The following is a 20,857-nucleotide window of genomic DNA, read 5'->3' on the forward strand; positions in this document are numbered from 1 at the left end:
GAGAGAAGAAGCTTCTGGTGTAGCTGAGGAACCTTCTGGGTCAGATCTTGCTCAAAAGTTACTCATTAATGGTTTATACACCACAGATCTGATGAGCATCTATTCTGCTCTACAACTCTAAGTCATTTATAAAGATTTTGAACAATATTGGGCCTAAGACAGAACTTCGTAAAACACCACAGTTCACCAAAGTGAAGTGAAGATGTCCAACTGAACCTCTTTTAGCTATGGATATCTATATTTCAAGGACAAAGTGCTTTAACAGTGATAATTATGGCTTTGGCTTCCTGTTCTGTTCTGACCTTCACAATAGCTACTTCATTACATATTTGTCAGCCAACTAATTTCCCATAATATTGTGCATGGAATGAGTCTAAATCAGATTATCATTTACACAGTAAACAATTGTAAATAGAAGGGACACCGCTGCACCTCCTAATGCAGGTGTAAAACAAATGCACATGTTGTAATAAAATTCATATATAAATAGAAAGAGAAGCTCTTTGCAAGTACTTGTGTTCAACAATACATTGTTATATTCAATAATGTGAAGATGGCTGGATAGCTCAGTGGTTTAGGTAGTTGGCTGCAGAACCAGAGGCTAGGACTTTGAGGAGCCAGCCTGTGCAGCCTTGGGCCAGCAGGATAGTCTCAAGATACCTCCAGAAGAAAGGAATGGTAAACTTCTGTGTATTCTCTACCTTAGAAAACTCTGGAAAGGGTTGCCATAAGTCAGAATGTACTTGATAATATGAAATTATTATTATTAATGTGAAGATACAAGAGTTGGAGGCAGGACAGCTAATTTGATGGTCTCTAGATGTTTTGGACTACAAGTTCTATAATTCCTGACCCTTGGCCATCCTTGTGGGCCCATATGGGAGTTATATTCAGACTATCCGGAGGGCACTCAATTGTCTATCTCAGACTTTGAGAATTAAGTTGACATCTCACTACTGGAATAGTACAAGGAGACTACTATGGAATAGGATTGGAACACATAATCACAACTGCAGTTGGTGCTGCATTTCAAATAATTTTTTAAACAGTTGTCTCTTGCACAAGTGTGGCTACCTCTTTTTTTGTGAGAGCAACAATAACAACAGCCCAAATAAAAGTGTTGTGGCTGGGTCTCACGTTTATTTATGTGTGCGTTTTCTTTTTTGGTATTTGTATCTTGCTTTTTACATGTTCTTCCACATGTAATATTTCTAGGTGGACACAAGAGATAATTTTAACCTGACTGCTGGTAAGATGCTGGATTTTAATTTCAAGGCAGGGATATGTTCAGGAGATGCAGCAACAATGCTAAGAATTGGATTGTCTTGCAGCCAGATGTTTGTATGCTGATTAGTGTGTACCACCTGGACCTCCAGATCATCTTTCCTTGAACGTAGCACATGTTGCCTTTGCTAAATAATGATTGCCTAGTGTGATCTATGCTTTTGATGTGAGCACACAAATTTATAGATGCACTGAGTAACAACGACTGCATAGAGTATCACTGAGAAGGGGGTATGGATGCTCAATACTGTATCTACAATTTTTAAAGGAGTTTTGCTTTCTAAAAATCTTCCAGTAGGGCTTATTTTCATTGGAGGATGAAGGAGACAAGCCGAGAACTATACTGTGTCACAATCTATCCATACACAGAAAATTAAGGAGTTTTTAAATTATTCTGAAAGCCTTACAGCAGTGACATGTGACACAGAGCTCAGAAAAAATAACTTCTTTTTGACTACAACTCTTTGAACCCTATAGATAGCTGTGCTATCTGGGAGATTCTTGGAGTTGTAGTCTAAAAAAGTAACTTTCTTGAACTCTATGTGTATGAGAAAGACATTTTTCCCAGCTTGCAAAGCTGCCGTTTAGGTTTACTGTAATTTGATTCTTCTGGTCACAGCATCAGGGGGAACATAAAATCTCTATCTATGTAGGTGGCTGAAGCTTGTTCTTACCTGGTTTCAACCATCTCACAAGCATGAAAGACCAGTCTTTCAGGTCAGCCACTTTATGGTTTCCCTGCAAGGTTTGAACTGAAATATCTGAAGGTGGTTTGGTTGTGAATGGCAGCTAAGAGTCATTAACTTTACAAAAGACCAGCTTCTCTCATTTGTTGAAAAGTCTAACTCCAGCTGTCTTTGGCCTCTCCTTGGTGGGGAGAGACTGGCTGTGAGGACTATCAGCATGCATTCCTGTACTTCAAATGTCTACTACATCACTTTTCAGTAAGAGGAACGTGATAGTATAGGACATTTTAGAGATAAATTAATTTATAAAGTTGTCATAGGTTGTAGACTCCCTGGAAAAGACCCTGATGTTAGGAAAGTGTGAAGGCAAGAGGAGAAGGGGACGACAGAGGATGAGATGGTTGGACAGTGTCATCGAAGCTGCCAACATGAATTTGATCCAACTCCAGGAGGCAGTAGAAGACAGGAGGGCCTGGTGTGCTCTGGACCATGGGGTCACGAAGAGTCGGACACGACTTAAGTGACTCAAGGGTTTATAACAACAAGAACATGGATAAGGCTTGCCTTTAATATGGTGTTTATCTCTTCCCTATCCTTTGTAAGTGACACTGGTATGGAGGAATATCTTCTGCATAAGAATACCTATATCACCTAGCTAGCATCTGTAGAATTAAGCTGTTAGTCCCTATTTCTTTTTGAGAGGGATAAATAATTTCAGTGGGTGCAGCAGAGCAAAACAGTTCTGCTTTACAGTGGCCAAACCCCACTGCTACCTCACTGCTGACATTTGGTGACAAACCACAATATAAAAAAAGCATGATGCTTATTTCACTTGGGTTTTTTTATAGTTTGTTGTTGAAGTTTGGTAGTTGATGCGGAGGAATTTAAGAGATGCAAGATGTTTTCCTAAGATTATCCATCCCATCAGAAAATTCAATATTTTACTGTGGTTAAGGTATCTGGCTATGGAGCCAGAGGCTGGGACTTCGATTGCCCACTGTACCTCCCTGACAGGGACTGGATTCGATGAGCCATAGGATCCCTTCCAGCTCTGCCATTTTAAGAATATTATTTAATTTGTACAACAAAGCAATGTTGTGGGGAGGGGGGGGGGAGAGACCAACTTTTTTTTCCTAGCAGATGAAAGAATTGTTCCAATTGACTTTTTGAAAAAAAAAATCATATTAGGAACTGGAATTCTACCTTCCTGATCCATTAGCTATTATCAAGTAATTGGTCACATCACTTTTTAAAATATGCACTTAAAAAAACAAACCCAGATATACATTGCTGCTTCCAGATTCTCTTGACTTCTGTTCTGTCCTGAACACATTACAACATCACAGTTACTTTTTAGTTTATTTATTTATTAAATCATGCTTGACATGCTGATTGCGTAGGTTACTCCTCAGAGAATATGAATGAATTGGTATTTCACATCCTGTGAGGTGCATAATCATACGTCATACAGAAGTTATTCCCAGTTTGGACAATCTCTGTAGTGCATCTAATTCCACCTTGCTTCAATCATGGAGTGGGTGGATTTCGTCAAACCCCTTTCTTTGCAGGTTTTCAGGAAAGCTCTGAAAATCTGCCCGGTTTTGCTAGCCTTTCCTTGGAGGCTGATTTATGTTGAAATAAGTGGCTTTTCCTGCAGTTTATTTTTTTTATTGTTTTGTACTGTTTCCTTTATATCCTACTCCACCTTGGGAGGGCTCCAGGCAACATGAAAATAATAAAAAAGGGAGATTATAAAAAATCCATTCTGTTGTCTGATCTAGTTATTCAACTTTTAAAACAAGGATTTCAACAGAAAAATTTGAGCAGTAACTTTACATTGGGCCTCTGTGCTTTTCAGCAGTTTAATGTGTGATAAATCAACAAGGCTTCACCTAGTACAGATTGATAGTCACAATTTGTGACCCAAAAGGTGCACCAGAACATTGACCTTTGAATTCATTTAAATTTTACATGGCGATACCCAAGGGTGCCAAAGCAGATGTAATCTCAGAGCTTCAGACTGAATTGTTTAAGGACACATGAAGAGAAAATTAGGTTCTTAAATCCTGTTGTTACCATTTTCAGAAAGAAGAAAGAGGATCCATGCAACTACCTCCTAGGCATTTTGACATCAATAGCATTAAACAGTTGATCTGTGAGCACCTAGAAAAGAATGCAGTGATTCCCAGAACCTAGCAAAGGTTTATCTAAAACAAATAATGGCAGAACTGATCTCTCTTTCTCACCCACACCCAACATTACAAATTTGTTAGATCAGAAAAATGCTGTGGATATTGTGTATCTTGATTTTAGGAAGACTTTATTGTGATTTTGTGGATAAAATGTGAACTAGATTATGCTACTGTTAGGTGAATCTGTAGTTGGTTGATGGACCATAGATAGAGTACTCGCCAATGGTTTCTTGTTATTCTGGAGAAAGGTGAACCGTGAGGTGTTACAAAGTTCTGTCTTCAGCCCAAAGTTGTTCAGCATATTTGTAAATGACTTAGATGGAAGAGTAGAGGGAGTGGATGCTCATCAAGTGGATTGCACAAATCTGAGAAGATCTCCTTCCTTTCTTTGGAACAATTGTTAAAGAAGCTGGGTATCTCTAGCCTGGAGAAGAAAAGACTGAAAGTTGATATGAGATGACATAGAAAGAGCTGCCATGTAGAAAATGTAGCAAGATTTTTTTTTGGTGGCTTCAGAGGATAAGACCCAAACCAAATAATCCAAATCACAGGAAGGAGATTTTGACTAACATTAAGAATAAATTTCTGATCATAAGAGGTTTTTAACAAGAATGTAAGATGGTGGAACCATCCTTTACTTGAGGTTTTAAGCCGACATTAGATAGCCCAGGAGTCTCCAAACTATAGCCCCCGGGCCATATCTGGCCTACTTTGCCTTTTAATCCGGCCTGGACATAGGGAGAGGAGGGAAGGGGGACACAAGAGATCCCCCCACCCCCACTTTGCAAGGTAGCGGGCATGGGGGATCACTTGGATCCCCCTTCCCTCCTGCAGCCCTCAAAAATGTGTAAAATATATGATGTGGCCCTTATACTGAAAAGTTTGGAGTCCTCTGGCATAGCCATTCTGTCAGGAATGCTTCAGCAATGGATTTCCTACAGACGGTAGAGAGATGAATTAAATCAAACAAGATGTCTTCCAGCTCTACAATTCCATGGTCAAAACCTTGTTGCTTATCATATTAAATCACACTAGAGTAGGCCCATTCAACCAATGGGGATTTGGTGAGTCAATTCCTCCGTTAGCTTCCATTTATTCAAATGGGCCTACATAGTGAATCACAGTTAAAGTAGGTCCACTTGAATCAATGGGATTTATGGAGGAGCTGACTCACAAAATCCCTGTTGATTAACGTGCCTATTCAAGTGCAATTTACTATACTAAGCAATAGGATTTCAGTGTATGATAGAAATTTGTCCAGGAAAGGATTGACTGCAACTCTTCTTTCCCAAATGCTGGCCTTCTGTAGACTACTTTTTTTTCTCTCTCTTCACATGGATTAAAATTCAAATGCCATTTCCCTAACCTGCATTCTGAAGTGGTCCTGCCCGGATGCAGCTTTGTCATCTCTGTGAAAAGTAGACCCAAGGAAAGTAGGATGACTTCCTTTGCTGCCTGCAAAAGAGAAAGTTGATTTCCTCATAACTCCAAGTGTTATATTTTACCTCTGAGTCACTTGTCTATTCTTGCACAATAAAGCCAGATAGACTGAAGAGCTGCAGGGTGTGTGTGTGTGTGTGTGAGAGAGAGAGAGAGAGAGAGAGAGAGATCTGTTCATTTTATTTATTTATTCTCCCCCCCCCCCCATCAACTCTAACATCAGAGCGGATGGCAAGACCTAATTTGTATTTCAAAGTACTCTACTGCAAATCGGAAGAGCAAAAAGAGAAAATAAAACAAATCCAGGAAAGAATGCCTTCCTCTCTTCTCCTTGTTCCTTTCAACTTCTATAGACCCATTTGCAGGCAAGGGATTTTATTTTTAAATCCAGGGTGCAAAAAGGATTCCTCCCTGTCCGTCCTCCTCCTCCTCCTCCATTATACTTGTAACATTATACTGTATTAAAGTTGTTAATTTATTTTAAAAAAATAACAGCACCTAGTATATATATAGTAAGATGGCCATCTGTCCTAATTTACAGAGAAGAGTATTCTATTTCAAGAGCTGTCCACTTTACAGGTGACTAAACCTATGAAGGGAGAGCGGGGCAGGGACTTTGAAGCACCTTAAGTCCTGTTAGTACTTTGGGGGTACTGCTGTGCTATCTCCAAGCTGCTTATGACTCATGGAGACACTATGTGCAATGTGCACAAATATGTGCACTGTGCAACGTTCAAGGAGCGTTTTATCTTTGCCCCCCCTCCTCCAGTGAGTTTCCTGGCGAAGATTTGAACCCAAATCTCCTGGGTCCCAAACCGAAACTCTGTCCACTACGACACAATGGCCGTTAGACAGAAGATTATAGATCCCAGCTCCAGAAAAGGACACCCCTCTTATGCGCCAATCACTGTGTTAGGAGTTGGCCTCCGAACCAAAAGACCCCAGCTCCCGAAATGAGGCAGGCGGGCCGGCCGGTCACCTCCCCCCACCCCTTTCCCGGTCATCTATCTGCTCACAGCCATGCACATTTCTAGAGAAGACTGTACTACTATGCACCTTTTTCTAATTACTTCTTAATTTTTATACATGCATACAAATGAGCCTATGAAAAATTTAACGCAGATTTGTATCCTTCTTTGTCTCCTTTTCTGGAGATGTTTTACAGACTGTCCTAATACACGGGGGCCATGCCAAGGAGCCGGGCTCCTCCTTCCAGAATGCAAGCCAATTAAAACTCTGTTGCTGTTATATGCTGTCAAGCCAAAATTGACTTATAGCAACTCTAACAGGGATTTTAAGGTAAATGAGATATTTAAAGAGTGATTTACCAAGTGAGCTTCCATGGTTGAACAGGGATTTGAACCCAGGACTCCTGAGTCCTAGTCTATCCATTAACACTGGCTATTTACCAATTAAAACTCTCCAGTTGAGAAATCTTAACTCTGCAGGTCTGGGTTGTGGCCCAAGAGCTGTTTTTGTCATTGGTATTGCAAAACACTGTTCTTTTTATCTCCAAGATTTCTGCTGCTATGGTAAGACCTATTATAACTCACTCTCTCTGTGTATAATGTTGAGCTGCTCCTCACTTTATAGTTATTCTCTGCATCTACATAAGGCATAGATGCAGAGAATAACTATATGTTAGATAAATAAATAAATAAATAAATACATAATAAAACAAATAAATGCTGAGTTCCTTTTGTAATTGTTCCTTGCATCCACATATAATGTGGGATATGAGATGCAGCCCAAAGTGTTATGTGTATAGAATCTGGTTTTGTTTTTTTGTTTTGCTAATGTTTGTCTGTGGTTTGTTAGGAAGTTTTCTTTGAATAGCAAGGTCTATTAATATTGTTTTGTCTTTTAATCTCTACAGCATATGGCTTGTCTTGCTTGCATGAACTATCTCAAGTGATTTGCTTATCAGGCCACAGAGTTGAAGTGTGTTACGTTTTAAAGACTACAGTCCTAGAATCCCCTAGCCAACATGAACTATGGCCAGGTTGTCTGGGGGATTCTGGGAGTTGTAGCCCACAGAAGTAAATGTTTCTAGCTCTATAAGCAGGGCAACAGACGATGGGAGCACATTGCAGAGATACCAGTAACCAGTTCATCTTCCATCTGGAAAATTCTGAACACATGGAAGGCAGGAACATTATGTTTTCTTCTGGACCCAGTTCCAACATGACAGATTGGCTTGTTCCCATTTCTACCCATTATACAAACAAACTATCTCATTAGGCTGATAAGCTTAGACATCTGAAGTCTATATGTTAGATAACTCAGGAATCCAAACTGGAATAGGCACCTTGAGACACTTCAAATGTTGCTGGACTATGACTTCAGTCTGCTCAAACAACATAAGAAATGGGCAGAGGTGATGTAAGAGCCAATAACATCTGTAAAACCATACATTCCTCATCCTTCAAAAAGTTAATTTTGGATATCAAGTCCCAGAATACTCCAGATACAACTGGCTCTGATTGGTAAGTTTGTCAAGAGATAAGATGGAGTGCCTGTCGTTCTTGGGGCCGAGTGGTGTGAAGAATTGAGTGTGGCTTTAAAATAAATTAAACTTTCCTCTAATTATGCAATGGATAAAAAGGTTCTGACAGGAACCTGCAGAGCAAATTGAGCTACAAGTCTCCCTCAATAGACCCATCCCTTATTCGTTAGTTTACCTCAAATGGCACTTAGTGTCTCAATTCATTCACTCAGTGACTCTGGGTATGAAAAAGAATAAAATGTTTCTGTATACTTATGACAGTTCTACATAGATAAAAACAAACATCATAAAATGCTAACTTGTTACATTACTGAGCTTAACTGGTTAACTAGCTTCACTATTAACTTCGCTATTAACTCTCACTGTCCATTTCTGACAGACTCCATTGCTAACACCAACAGAACCTGATTAAGTGTAAAAAGATGGGGAAAAAATCTGAGGTAGAGAGGGAAATAATTGGCTGCTACTGATTTGCTTAAGTCACTGAATTGAGTGATGTCACTGAATTGAGTGACATTCAGCCCCAGTCCAGAAAAGTCCCTTCAACAGCTAAAACCTGTTGAAGGCATCATGAGCACGCTGCAATATTTCCAACAGTTTTACCATTAGACAGTGAGGCAGCTGCTCAGATAGCAGGTTTTGGATGTCACAAAGCGACAAGGAATACTTTATTGTTTAAGTCTCTGTAAAGATACCCAAGTAACCTTATTCGCTGCTCTGCCTTAGGCAGCAAAATGTCTAAGTATCACATAGTCAAGGTGTTATTATTAGCAGCAGTGCTACTCAAGCTAATTTTACTTTTTTGATGCTCTTTAGTCTAAATCATAACCAGTAAGATGCCATATAATGGTTGTTTGTGGCTTATTCCTCTCCCCCAGCATCATCCATTATTATGTTCTTCCCCTTCATAGGGTTAGTTTGGACATGTTATACATAACATGTATAGCCCTAATTATAATTCTAAACCTATTAACTAGAAACATATATGAATGTGCATCTTGAAAATGTGTAATAGAATTTAAAACAAATATACATTCTGCATTAATTTCAAATGCAGTAACTTGCAATTGGATTTGAAATGTGAATACTTCGCAATTTAAAAACACATGCACCTTAGTAAATATTTTTAAGTATCGCCTTCGAAAAGTGACTTCCATGGATCCTTTTATAACTGAGGTCTTGCTGATGAGTTGAAATTGAGTTGCCAAATTCATAATTTCCACATTTGTTTTCCTATCCCAAGGAATCCAAATGTAGGGATATGCAACTGAGGTGGCTGAAGTGGATTTCCCTTCCTAGTTTTCCTTCTTCTGTCAGTTCAGCGCACCCCTTAAAGTATTATAAGAGTAAAAAAAAAAAAAAATGCAGAACCCTGAAGAAAGTAGCTGTTGCATTGAAACCAAGGACATGTGTTTTTTGCCTAAAATTGAGGGTGGGAATTAATGTATTAATTTCTTCACCACAGCTAATTTATAGAATGTGGGAGGAGCTTCCTGAATCCTCCTAGAGAAGTTGTTCCAATAGCAGAAATTAAAGATGTTGCTAAGAAATCACAGAAAAATGAAGTTGGAAGGGGCCTACAAGGCCATCAAGTCCAATGCCCTGCTTAGTGCAGGAATACAATCAAAGCATATCTACCAGGTGATTATCTAAGTTTTTATTTAATGCCTCCAGTTTTGGAGGACTCTCCAAGTCCTGAGGTAACTGGTTTCACTCTTGTACTGCTCTAACAGTTAGGTTGTATATTCCTGATATACAACCAAAATTTGTCTTCCTTTAATTTGAGCCCATTGTTGCATGTCCTGCACTCTGGGATGATTGAGAACAGATCTCACCCCTCCTCTGTATGACAGCCTTTCAAATATTTGAAAAGTGCTATCATATCACCTCTTAGTCTTTTTTCTCAATGCTAAACATGCCCAATTCTTTCAGCCTTTCCTCATAAAGCTTGGTTTCCAACCCCCTGATCATCCCTGTCTCCCTCCTCTGAACTTTTTCCAATTTGTTAGCATCCTTCTTGAAGTGTGGTGTCCAGGACACAATACTCAAGGTGAGGCCTAACCAGTGCTGAATAGAGGGGTACTAACACCTTGTGGGATTTGGAAACTATACTTCTATTAATGCAGCCTAGAATAGCATTAGACTATTTTGTAGCCACATCACACTGTTGGCTCATATTTAGTTTGTGATCTACGACAATTCCAAGATCCTTCTTGCTCATAGTTTTGCTGAGCCAGGTATCCCCCACCTTGTAACTGTGCAATTGGTTTCTATTTCCGAGGTGCGGTACTTTGCACTTATCCCTGTTGAATTTCATTATGTTGCTTTCGGCCCAGTGCTCCATCCTATCAAGGTCATTTTGAATGTTGTTTCTGTCTTCTAGGGTATGAGCTATTCCGCCCAATTTGGTATAATCTGCAAATCTGACAAGCACTCCCTGCATTCCCTCATCCAAGTCATTAATAAAAAGAGTTTACTGTTTGTCTAACACTGTCTTCCTGTAAATTATAACATGCTGTTTTCTACTGACTTTATCTTATTCTCTTTTGACACTCTAGTAATAACTTCAGACACTCAATGATTGTCCTTCATTCCCTGTTTCAGCTACCCACCAACTTTCTGTCAACAATAAAAGCAAAAATAGAATGTCTCTAAACATAAAGGTTTTTCCTGGAAAAACTAGTTTTTTTGCCCCACGGTGGGACACCTATGGTGTCCTCATGGTGCGGACATTAGGCACACAAAGACTGAGAACTACTGTGCCACCAACCTAATCTGAGGGTATACAACCATCCAATCAATCTTTTTTGTGTCCCTCTTTCCTCCACTCCTTACCCTGACAAAGCAAAAAAGATGCTGCCTTTGTACCTTCTGCAGGTCTCAAAAAGTCTGCATGCTGCTTAACCTGACAAAGTAATTAGCCCCAACAATGCATTTAATTACACAAAAAGGACACCCTGCCTCCTGCAATAATCCTCTCTTTAATGGAACAACTTTTTGGTTTCTGTTCGTTAATTAAAACAAAAAGATGGCCATGTTGGTCCCAGGAGTAAAAACCCAGTTCCACAGTTTATCAGTCCTTTTATGACTTAGGAGGACCGATCAAAAGAGAACACAAGTGTGTGCTTTTGTTGCTGGATTTGTTGTGATGCGCTCCGTTGACTGTGGAGGCAGATGGTTATTGTTGTTATTGCAGGTTCTCTTTAAGACGACGAATAAGGGACTTTTTTTTCCTGTGACTGTTTCCTGCTTCAGCCGTATGTGTGGATGTGTGTTATGAGGAGCAGGAAACGGGAGCTGGCGGAGCAAGTGGATGAGAGACGGAGGAAGAGTAGAGGCTACACCAGGCCGGTCAGACCCGAAGGCGGAGGAAGAAGAGGAACCTTTCCAAGCATTTCCTCCTCGAAGAAGATTGCGATCGCTTCCCCTGCTTTTTCTTTTGGGGAGGTGTGGCAGAGCCGCCTTAGGCCACAAAAGGTGAAGCCACCACGTGGGACACGTTGTGGTTTTGTCAGCCTGGTGATGGCACTCTTGGTGGTGTGAGCCTGAGGAGGGGGGGCAAAGAGTCGTTGGAGATCGAGGAGGGATAGGGGGCTGAAGAAGGGGGGAGAAAAGGGGGAGAACCGCTGCAAACAGCGCCCCCCCATCCTCAAGAAGCACCTCCCCAAAGCATCTACTTCTTCACAGTCTACAGCTGCTCTCAGGATGGATTATTGTTCTCTGCCGAGCTGGGAGGTGATGTAAGTGCAACCTTAAATCCCCCCCCCCGTTTTCCTTTTCTCTTTCCCCCCCCCCCTTTAAGAATCAGCCTGGCGAAGAAAACGGAGAAAGACAGGAGGGAGAGGAAGAGTAGAAGGTTGCCTGAGGGAAGAAGGAAACATTAGTGACGGGGGGGGGGGGAGGGAGAGAAGCGAGCGATGCCTCCCCAGGAATGCGCCCTAGTGAAGAGGATGGGGCTACTCGCAGGAGAGGGACGGTCCACCCCCATGCGCCCACCCCAACCCCTGTGGGATCACGGGGCAGCCAGATGTGCGCTCCGTGGCTTCGGCCCAGCGCCTCGCCGGGGAAACTGGGGGGGGGGAGGGGGACGAGTGCTTTTGGAGCACCCAGGCTTTCCATCCTGTTTATTTGTGCCTCCCTCTGAGCTAATTGCATGTTCACCCCCCCCCCCCATGCTTCCCTCGCTCTGTTGTTACTAGCACCTTGTCCCTCTCCCCGCCGTCAGTTTCGTTTTCTGCCTCCCCTATTGTACCTCCCCACCACCAGGACGAGCTATGAAGCCTTCTGCCCCTCCCTATGCACAGTTCATGCTGACCCCCTCCTTCTATAAGTCCCTCTTCAGGTCTGCTCACCTCTCTTCCCAGATTCCACAAAGCAGTAGGAAAACAACCCCCCACCCATGTTTTCTTCAGGTTCTCTGTCCATTTTATTTTGAATCAGTTGGCCCTCAGATCAACCCTCCCCCCTCACACACACCACCCATCATCTCTGGACTTTCCTACCCAGCCAGATCCCCTGCCCTTCCCCGGCCCATCACCCCCTTTAAATTTTAATTTTATTCCCCACATTGCTGTTTTTTTTTCTTTCTCCCTTCCCCCACTCCTACCCCTTCTAATTGCATTGTGCTGCCCCCCCCAACCTGTGCCCCCCTTCCTGGTTTATTGTTTTATCAACTCAGTTACTTCTATTTTTCCCAGAGTTCCCGTCCTATTTCTGCTTGTCCCCATCTAGTTAAAATACAAGTTGGGCCAGTCTCTCTATGACTTTCCCCCTTCTCTTACCACAGCTGACTCCTAGGAACTCTGCACCCACGTTCCTGCTGTTTTGTTGGCCTTTCCATCTGCATTCACTTCCTCTCCACGCCTGCCCACCCCTCCAGTCTCACACCATTTTGATTATGCCTCTTCCAGGAACCCTTCTCACCTCCTCCTGCGCTTTTCATAGGGTGCCCTCCCGCCTCCCATCGAACTCCTTTCTTTGGGCTGCCCTACATTTTTTATATGCTGATAGCCTTCCCACTCTGTCTTTGAAACTGCCTCACTCTGTGTTGCTCAGTGCTTCCCCACCCACTCCGTTGTTTGGGATTTACTCTTTGTCCCATAGATAGTTGATTATCCCAGAAATCCTAGGTATGCTTCCCTGAATTCTAGGATAGAGAGAAGGCAGTCTGTAAATATATTTAACAGGGGATTAATTAGAAACACACAATTGCACCCTAACCATTTTATCCCACAATCCCTCCCCCGAGCATAATTTCAGTCCTGTTGGATTCTAGGACTTCCTCCCACCCATTCCATCACTACCCAACCTGTAATCGCAGGATGTAGCCCTGTCTGATTTTTCCCCCCATCGTCCTAACCTATAATACTTTCCCCACCCTCAGCAACTTACATTAATCTTGCTTCGTTTGATTTTTCACGTTCCCTGTAAACGTCCGCTGTTGTGTTGTGTGCCACCAAGTCAATTCCGACTTATGGCAACCCCTTTCAGGGTTTTCTTGGTAGAAAATACACAGAAGTGGTTCACCATTCCCTTCTTCTGGGGGCATCCTGGGACTGTGCAGCGTGCCCAAGGCCACACAGGCTGGCTCGAGGCACAGCAGGCACAGTGAGGAAGTGAATTCCCGACCTCTGACTCTGCAGCCAGATACCTAAACCAATGAGCAATCCAGTCCCCAACCCTGCCATTTAGTTCTTTAATCAAATTATCCAAATCTGAATGAGAGTATTCACCCGTCAGCGTGATTTGTGAAACAGTTGTGGAGAAGAAGATCTCTGAGTATATGCAGAGTGCATTTCCCTGTGTCTGCTTGAAGCCACTGGATGTCCCCGTGCAACTGGGATTATGCAACGTGTGTCTCCCTTTCTACTTTGTTGGCCTGCTAGGAAGGAATATGATGCAGAGACTGACAGTTCCATTGCCTTTACAGATGTTCCTTTCCTTTATGTACTGATTCTTGGTTGTATACCTTGCATTTATATGTCTTGCAACAGACCATAGGAGCTGACACTGTGAAAGAAGCTTGGGTATTTTGAGTTTGAATCTTTGTTCACCATTTTCTTCTCTCTCTTCTACTTCTCTCTCTCTCTCTTTTTTGGGAGAAAAACAGGGTTGAAATAGAAGAGAATGAAATAAAGATATTGCCTCCTGTACTGGAAGCAGGATGTCTCCAAATACCAGATGCTAGGGTCTGTGAGTGTGCTGTTTCTGGGCTTCCCAGGGGCAATTGATTGACCGCTGTTGCACCAGAATACTGGTTTAGATACGCCTTTGGTTTGATCCAGCAGGTTTTGTTCTGATACTTTTTTTTCACGCTTGTCTAAACAGCTGCCGCCAGAGGCAAATTCTGAGTGCTTTCAGGGCATCTGACATGTCTGACCTTTTCTGCCCAATCCACAGGGAAACTTCTCGGAGAAAGCCCCATTGGACTGAATGGGAGCAATACAAGTACAGTACCAGAATTAGGAAAGGTTAATGGGGTGGGGCAAGAACCATTAGAATCCCCCACCCAGCATGGCCACTGGAGCTCTGGAACAAAAAAAAAGTAACTTTTCTAACTTCTGGCAAAATCATCCCGCAAGAATTTGTTTCCAGTTCTGTGTCTCTGGAACATTGTTGTTGTTGTTCTTATGTGCCGTCAAGTTGCCTCCAACTTGTGGCAACCCTATGAATGAATGCTCTCCAGAATGTCCTGGCCTCTGCTGCCCTGCTGAGCTCCTATCAACTCAAGCCTGTAGTTTCCTTTAGGAATAAGCTCATCTCAGATTGAGTTTTTCTCCTGCTGCCTTCCAACTTTCCCAGTGTTATTATTTTTTTCTAGAGAATCCTCCCTTCTCATGATGTGCCTGTAGGACAGCCTCAGTTTCAACACTTTTGACTCCAGAGGAAGTTCAGGGTTGATTTGATCTGCAAACATGCAGATTAATTAATGAGGATGCATCTGCACAGGTGCAGAGTACCTAAGGAGGTCTTACCATCAAAGGTAAAGGTTCCTCTTGACATTTAGTCCAGTCGTGTCCTACTCTAGGGGGCGGTGCTCATCCCCATCTCCAAGCCGTACAGCCAGTGTTTATTCGTAGACAGTTTCCATGGTCACGTGGCCAGCGCGACTAGACACAGAACGCTGTTACCTTCCCACCATAGTGGTACAGTACCTGTTTATCTACTCGCATTTACATGCTTGCAAACTGCTAGGTTGGCAGGAGCTGGGACAAGCGATGGTAGCTCATTCCGTCCTGTGGATTCGATCTTCTGACCTAGCAGCACAGAGGCTTCTGCAGTTTAACCTGCAGCGCCACCACGTCCCTTACACTCTTACCATCAAACAGAGGAATATATGTCTTGTACCTGCAGCTAGAGTACAGCAGTTTTAGATCTCTGTACCAAATGTCCTCTTTTTGTTTTCTTCTTATGTGCAAATGACTTCTTAGTTAGTTTGTGGTTCTCAGGCTGCGGTTTCTGGGGTCACTGGGGTCCTTGCAGACCATGATCAGTTGGCCCCTGAGACTGTGATCAAAACAGGAGAGGACCCTACTTAAGAATGAAAACTGTTAAATGTATTTACATTTTAACATGCTTGAAGAGGTAAGCTACTTTTCAATTTAACTGTGGTGATTTTAAGCTCGCATCTCTTGGCAGCACAGCAGGTTGTGCTAGAATTGTAAACAACAACAATGGCAATAATCCCTTAGCTTGTTGCATTGTTCTTTCTCATGCACATGACCTTCGTCATGCACATGACTTGCTGATCCCGGACACACAAGAAGAGTGGAATAGTGCCAATGTAATGGAGAACCCTTTCCCCTCAGTGGCTGTACGTGTGATGTGCAACGAAATACTGTGTATAGTAGACTCCTGCTTCTGGATTCCAGTCAGCCACTTCTGCTCTTACCTGAATGAGGTTTAAGCTAGCCACGTCCCTGTCCTCATAATCCTTTTCATGTTTATTTTCCAACTCCATGACCCCTGGAGGCCACAGAGCATGCCCCCCATTTTTGAGGGGATGATGAGGATGATGTGTGTGGGAGTACCTCTTTGAAATGTGCAAGTCTGCCAAATTTGGGGTTCCCTTTTGTGTACTGATTTTTTTGCTGTTACGTGCCATCAAGTTAAGTCTGACTTACGGTGACCGTAATAGGGTTTTGGAGATATGAGAGATGTTCAAGCAGTAGCTTACCACTTCCAGCCTCAGTGAGTGTCCCTGGTCAAGCGGCAATTTGAACACAAGCCTTCTGTGTCCTCGTCCAACCCTCTTTCCACGACATCACTCTGGTCCTCACTTCAGGGCTGATGTCTCCATCATACAATCAATAGTCTCACATTGTTGATCCACTCCTATTGGCACCAGTATTTTGGATTTGCTGTTACAGGGAGGGGCAGGAATCACAGAATTATGCAATTTGAAGGCATCCCCAAGACCTACCTAGTCCAACTCCCTGCTGGTGCAGGAAACCCTGAGCTAAGGAAGAAGCCAAGCCAAATGGTGGTTCTGAGTCCAGCAAAAATGAGCCTCAAGGCTAGTTTTTGCAAAGAGGCAGCTGTGCGGTGCCCTTCTGCCTTGACATTTTGCCTGCACCATCTGTATGCAGAGTCTGTAGAATAGTACGCAAAACAGGAATTCATATATATCTGGAATATGCGGCCAGCACATCTTGAGTGTTGGGTAACCCTCATCCTATCTGGCTTCCTGAGCATATGTATTTATGCATACTGGGTGGGCTTTCAAACACATATTTCTTCCATCCATCCATTGGATGAAATTCTCTTGCAAAATTACAGAGATTGTGTAACTTTTGGAAGCAAGTTGCCATTACATTATCTGTGGAATTCTGAGTTGTGTGACTCAGTGTGCAACAGATGAGTTCTATGGAGATTTCTTAAGTTATGGCATTTCACATTAAAAATTACGCTGTTTGTGTAAGTGCGCAAGAGGATTTCAGCCACCACAAATGTAATGTGTACACAAAGTGCATATACTTTGTACATAATGCTTGGAGCATGGTTGAGTACAAAGATAAATCTGTGTGGATGCTTCCATCACTTTGTACAAGCTCTAAGTTTGATATTGTCAACTAAAGTTGCAATTTGCTTTCCTTCTTACTCTCACTTACTTTTCAGTGACAAAATAAAATTTCCAGCTCTTATGAGTATAAAGATAAACTTGAATGAGCCTGCAATTAGAACTGTAGGCAGAACGCAGGGAGGATCACAAGAAGGAAGGAGGTTGTTGACAGTGACCACTATGGTTCTCTTTTTCTCTTTGTGACCTGTGGAGTAAATTGCGTTTGGGAGAGGGAGTGTAAAAATATGCATATGCATATTGGATTCTTTAGGATTGTTTTTCTTGGTGGAGAATGTTGCTGTGCCAAATTCCAAGGTACAGGAAATACTATCTAACCCTTCAGGGCCACAGGGTGAGTCTAAATGGCCCCATGGGATCCTTCCCAAATTGATGACTTTGTGCACCAGCTGCTGTCTAGAAAACAGCATCCTTTCAAGCTTTCTTTTCTTTCTAAAAGGACCACAGACAGCTTCTCTCTTCTGTTGTCAGTTAACTTGGCTGTGGCAAGAAGGAAGGTCTTTGCTTAATTGCTTTCAATTCCTTGGCCTCTTCCCCCCCCCCCCTTTGTCTTTGACTATATGATTGAAACAGTATTGGGCGGAAGGAGTGGTTTGGGTTCCATGGGGTGTGGAAGGCAACAGGGAAAGATTTCTCAACCTGTAGGTGCCTCTTTTAAATTTTTTTATGGACCAGCTTAGGAGAATTGAAAGACCAGCCAACAACCAAAGGATGCACTTGCCTTACAGTAGATAGAATGATGTCTCCATTTTGGGGCAGTGGCTAGCAGCAGATCTCCAGGGCTTCAGGCAGGTCCCTCACTATGTTGTCCTTCAAATTAGATGTGTGGGAGACTGTGCCTGGGCCCTTCTGTTCTGCCCTAGAGCTATGGTGTTTCTCTGACATTAAAATTGGGAATGGACTGGTCATCTTCCATGTCTGTTCCAGTTTTCGGCCCTGGGGTCACTGCTGCCCAGGACTATTTGCCTGACTAAGTATTAGGCACATGTTCTTTGGGTTAGGAGTGTTTCACCTTTGAAGATAGGGCCCTTGTTTACTTTTCAAAGCTGCTAATTCTTGTACAAAGAGGGTTCCATACGTAGGAGGCTGTTGAAGTCAAACAGACTTGAATTAGCCAAGATATACATCCCATTGATTTTTCAGTTAGTCCACTCTTAAGGATTACTAAATCTGGAACCCATCCATTGGGATACCAATGTACATATTAATCACACAACACTGAAGTGCTAATGCATATAGATTTGCATCTGCCTGTTGTTCTAGGCTTTAACTTATGGAAACTGAGAGCAATGATCTGAATCCTATATATCAGTAATATGGATGCACGTAATTAAAACATTTTTTTAAAAAGCATTCCCAGAAAAGCAGAATCAGGACAATGAGAACCAGAAGTTTTGGACTGTCTCTGGAAAAGAGTGATTATTGGAAAACAGGAAACAGTCTTATGCCAGACCAGTGTATCTACTGCGATATATTATCTACTTTTTTTTTTTTTGCTAGAATTTCAAGATCCACCAATCATAGCCTCCAGAACAGGAATGCAGAAAGGTAGAATGTAGCACATGCTAAGGGCTGGAAATTATGTTAACTACAACTGGAGTTCACAGCATAATCTACTCTTGTTTTCCACTACCCACCGCCAAATTTTCTTAATTTCAGCATGCTAATTTCAGAGGGAGAAAAGGCCTTTTGTTGTCACTATTGTCAAACCACTGGGAAACGGAAATCCTTGCTGATTTACTGCCAATTGCTTGGAGGTTTGCAGAACTGCAGAGTTTTCAATATTTTTATATCTTCTAGATTCCAACTGATTGATTGTTAGCTCCTAAATTATAGTTGGAGGCACTGAATATGATTTAAAAATGTGTATATGTTTTGAAAATTCTACTTTGTATCTTCACTGGAATACTTCTTTTGACTGCAGATGAACAAATCATAACTCATTGGGAGATTATGCTGAAACTCCCCTCCCCATTTAGTTGATTTTGCACAAATAGGAATGTTTTTCAGAATTGTGATACCCCTTTCCATCTCTGAAATTTGTTGCTTGTAGTTTGGACTCTGTTTTTGCTTCTCCAGTTAAACAGACTAGGGATAGTTTGAGAGACAGGAAATTTGGAATACTGAACAATTTCCAAACAAGCCAATTTTATTTCATTGATTTGATTTGATTTGTATCCTTTCTCCCCAGAATTTGGACCTGAAATTGCTTAACAGGATAATTAAAAGAACAAGTATAAAGAAAAACCCATTATGTTATAAGTATTAAAATATAATTAAAACAGTTGAAATATTAAGGTACAGTTGAGTTAAAGACAATTTGAAACATAATTAAAGTACTATTTCTTAAAAATAAACTTTTTGAAGTCTAGCACATCCATTAAAACTGATTTTAGCAATCTCTCAATTGCTGAATACCTTCAGTCTATCTAGTCTAGCACAGGCTGGAGGGATGACATTGTTAGACTTCTATCCCTAGAAGTCCCAGCCAGCATGGTCAGCGGTAAGGGATTTTGGAAGTTATAGCCCAAAAGATGCGGAGGGCCAAATATTTCTTTCTCTTAATCTGCTGCACCTGGTAGGCAGAGAATTATCCTTTAACTGCAACATCAAGATAAAAGCATATTTAAAATATTTTAATACAGTATATGCACATTAAAATGAATTACAATCAGTAGTACTAAGAATTGGAAATGATGATAAAGTTGCAAGCATATGAAATCAGCAACTTGTTGGGAAGCAGTTATTTTCCTCAGATCATTGCAGAGAGCTATTCTGACAACTTGGAAATGGTAAATAACAGCTCAGATTGCTGAACACATTTCACCCTTGTGTTTTAGATATAGAGAATTGTATTCCAGCTGCTCTCACTTTCAGTGAAACACTTCTGACTGTATTTATCTACAATTCAGCATTGGGGTGAGTTTCTTTTGTTGCTCTACATCAGGCTGATGCTAATAGTTGATGCAATGAATATCCAAGAAGAAGGGAGTGGTGAACCAGTTCTGAATACAGTATGGTACTTTAAGAATCCCTAAAAGGAATAACTTAATAGCATGTGCCTTTTATTCAAACTGACAGTGTAGAGTGATGATTATGGGAGGAAAAATATGGTTTTCTGACCCCTATTTGGGCCAGGCTGGCTTTTGGTACTATGTGCGGGTACGCAATACGGTGCTAGACTTGTCTCTTTAAGACGTAGGCTTAAGTAGCAACTTCCTCTGCTTTGTGAGTGGGTGGGGTTTTTGCAAGATCCAGCTAGACGTAGCTGGGAAATGTTGGTCTGCCTTCTAAATTAAAGTGAATTTTAATGTTGCAGTTGACAGTTGACTTTCTTAATTATACAGTGGCTTTTAAATTTTTTTTTCTCCTCTCAAGTTTTTCAGACAAGATAGGTTTTCTTTCTCTGGTCTTTCTTTCTCCTTTTCAAAAAGCAGGGGAATTCCAAAAGGGAAAAAAATGTTTCAGTTTAAAGCAGGAAGTTGGGGTTAAAGCTACACTCCAAAAAGTGAGGACATTCAGAATGCATATTAGCCTCTTCCTTGAAATACAGTGGTGCCTCACACAACGATGTTAATTGGTTCCAAAAAAATCAACGTTGTGTGAAACATCGTTCTGTGAAACACCATTTCTCATAGGAATGCATTGAAAACCAGTTAATCCGTTCCAA

At 41.7% G+C, this 20,857-nt stretch overlaps 1 protein-coding gene and 1 long non-coding RNA gene across 2 annotated transcripts in view; one reads left to right on the forward strand and one right to left on the reverse strand.

Annotated features, from left to right (window-relative positions):
- Positions 1 to 4,273: 4,273 nt before the first annotated feature.
- Positions 4,274 to 13,022, reverse strand: LOC110074885 (uncharacterized). Its single transcript, XR_002299863.3, has 3 exons — positions 12,890 to 13,022; positions 5,529 to 5,617; positions 4,274 to 4,586 (listed from the first exon to the last, which is right to left on the reverse strand). It is a non-coding gene; the product is annotated as an uncharacterized LOC110074885 (long non-coding RNA).
- TBKBP1 (TBK1 binding protein 1) overlaps positions 11,334 to 20,857 on the forward strand; it is a 68,329-nt gene continuing 58,805 nt past the window's right edge. Inside the window, exon 1 of the mRNA XM_020785594.3 lies at positions 11,334 to 11,848. The gene's annotated coding sequence lies outside the window, so the exon portion shown is untranslated. The remainder of the gene's footprint in view (positions 11,849 to 20,857) is intronic.

This window comes from Pogona vitticeps, chromosome 6 (assembly GCF_051106095.1).
Source record: "Pogona vitticeps strain Pit_001003342236 chromosome 6, PviZW2.1, whole genome shotgun sequence".
NCBI lineage: Eukaryota > Metazoa > Chordata > Lepidosauria > Squamata > Agamidae > Pogona > Pogona vitticeps.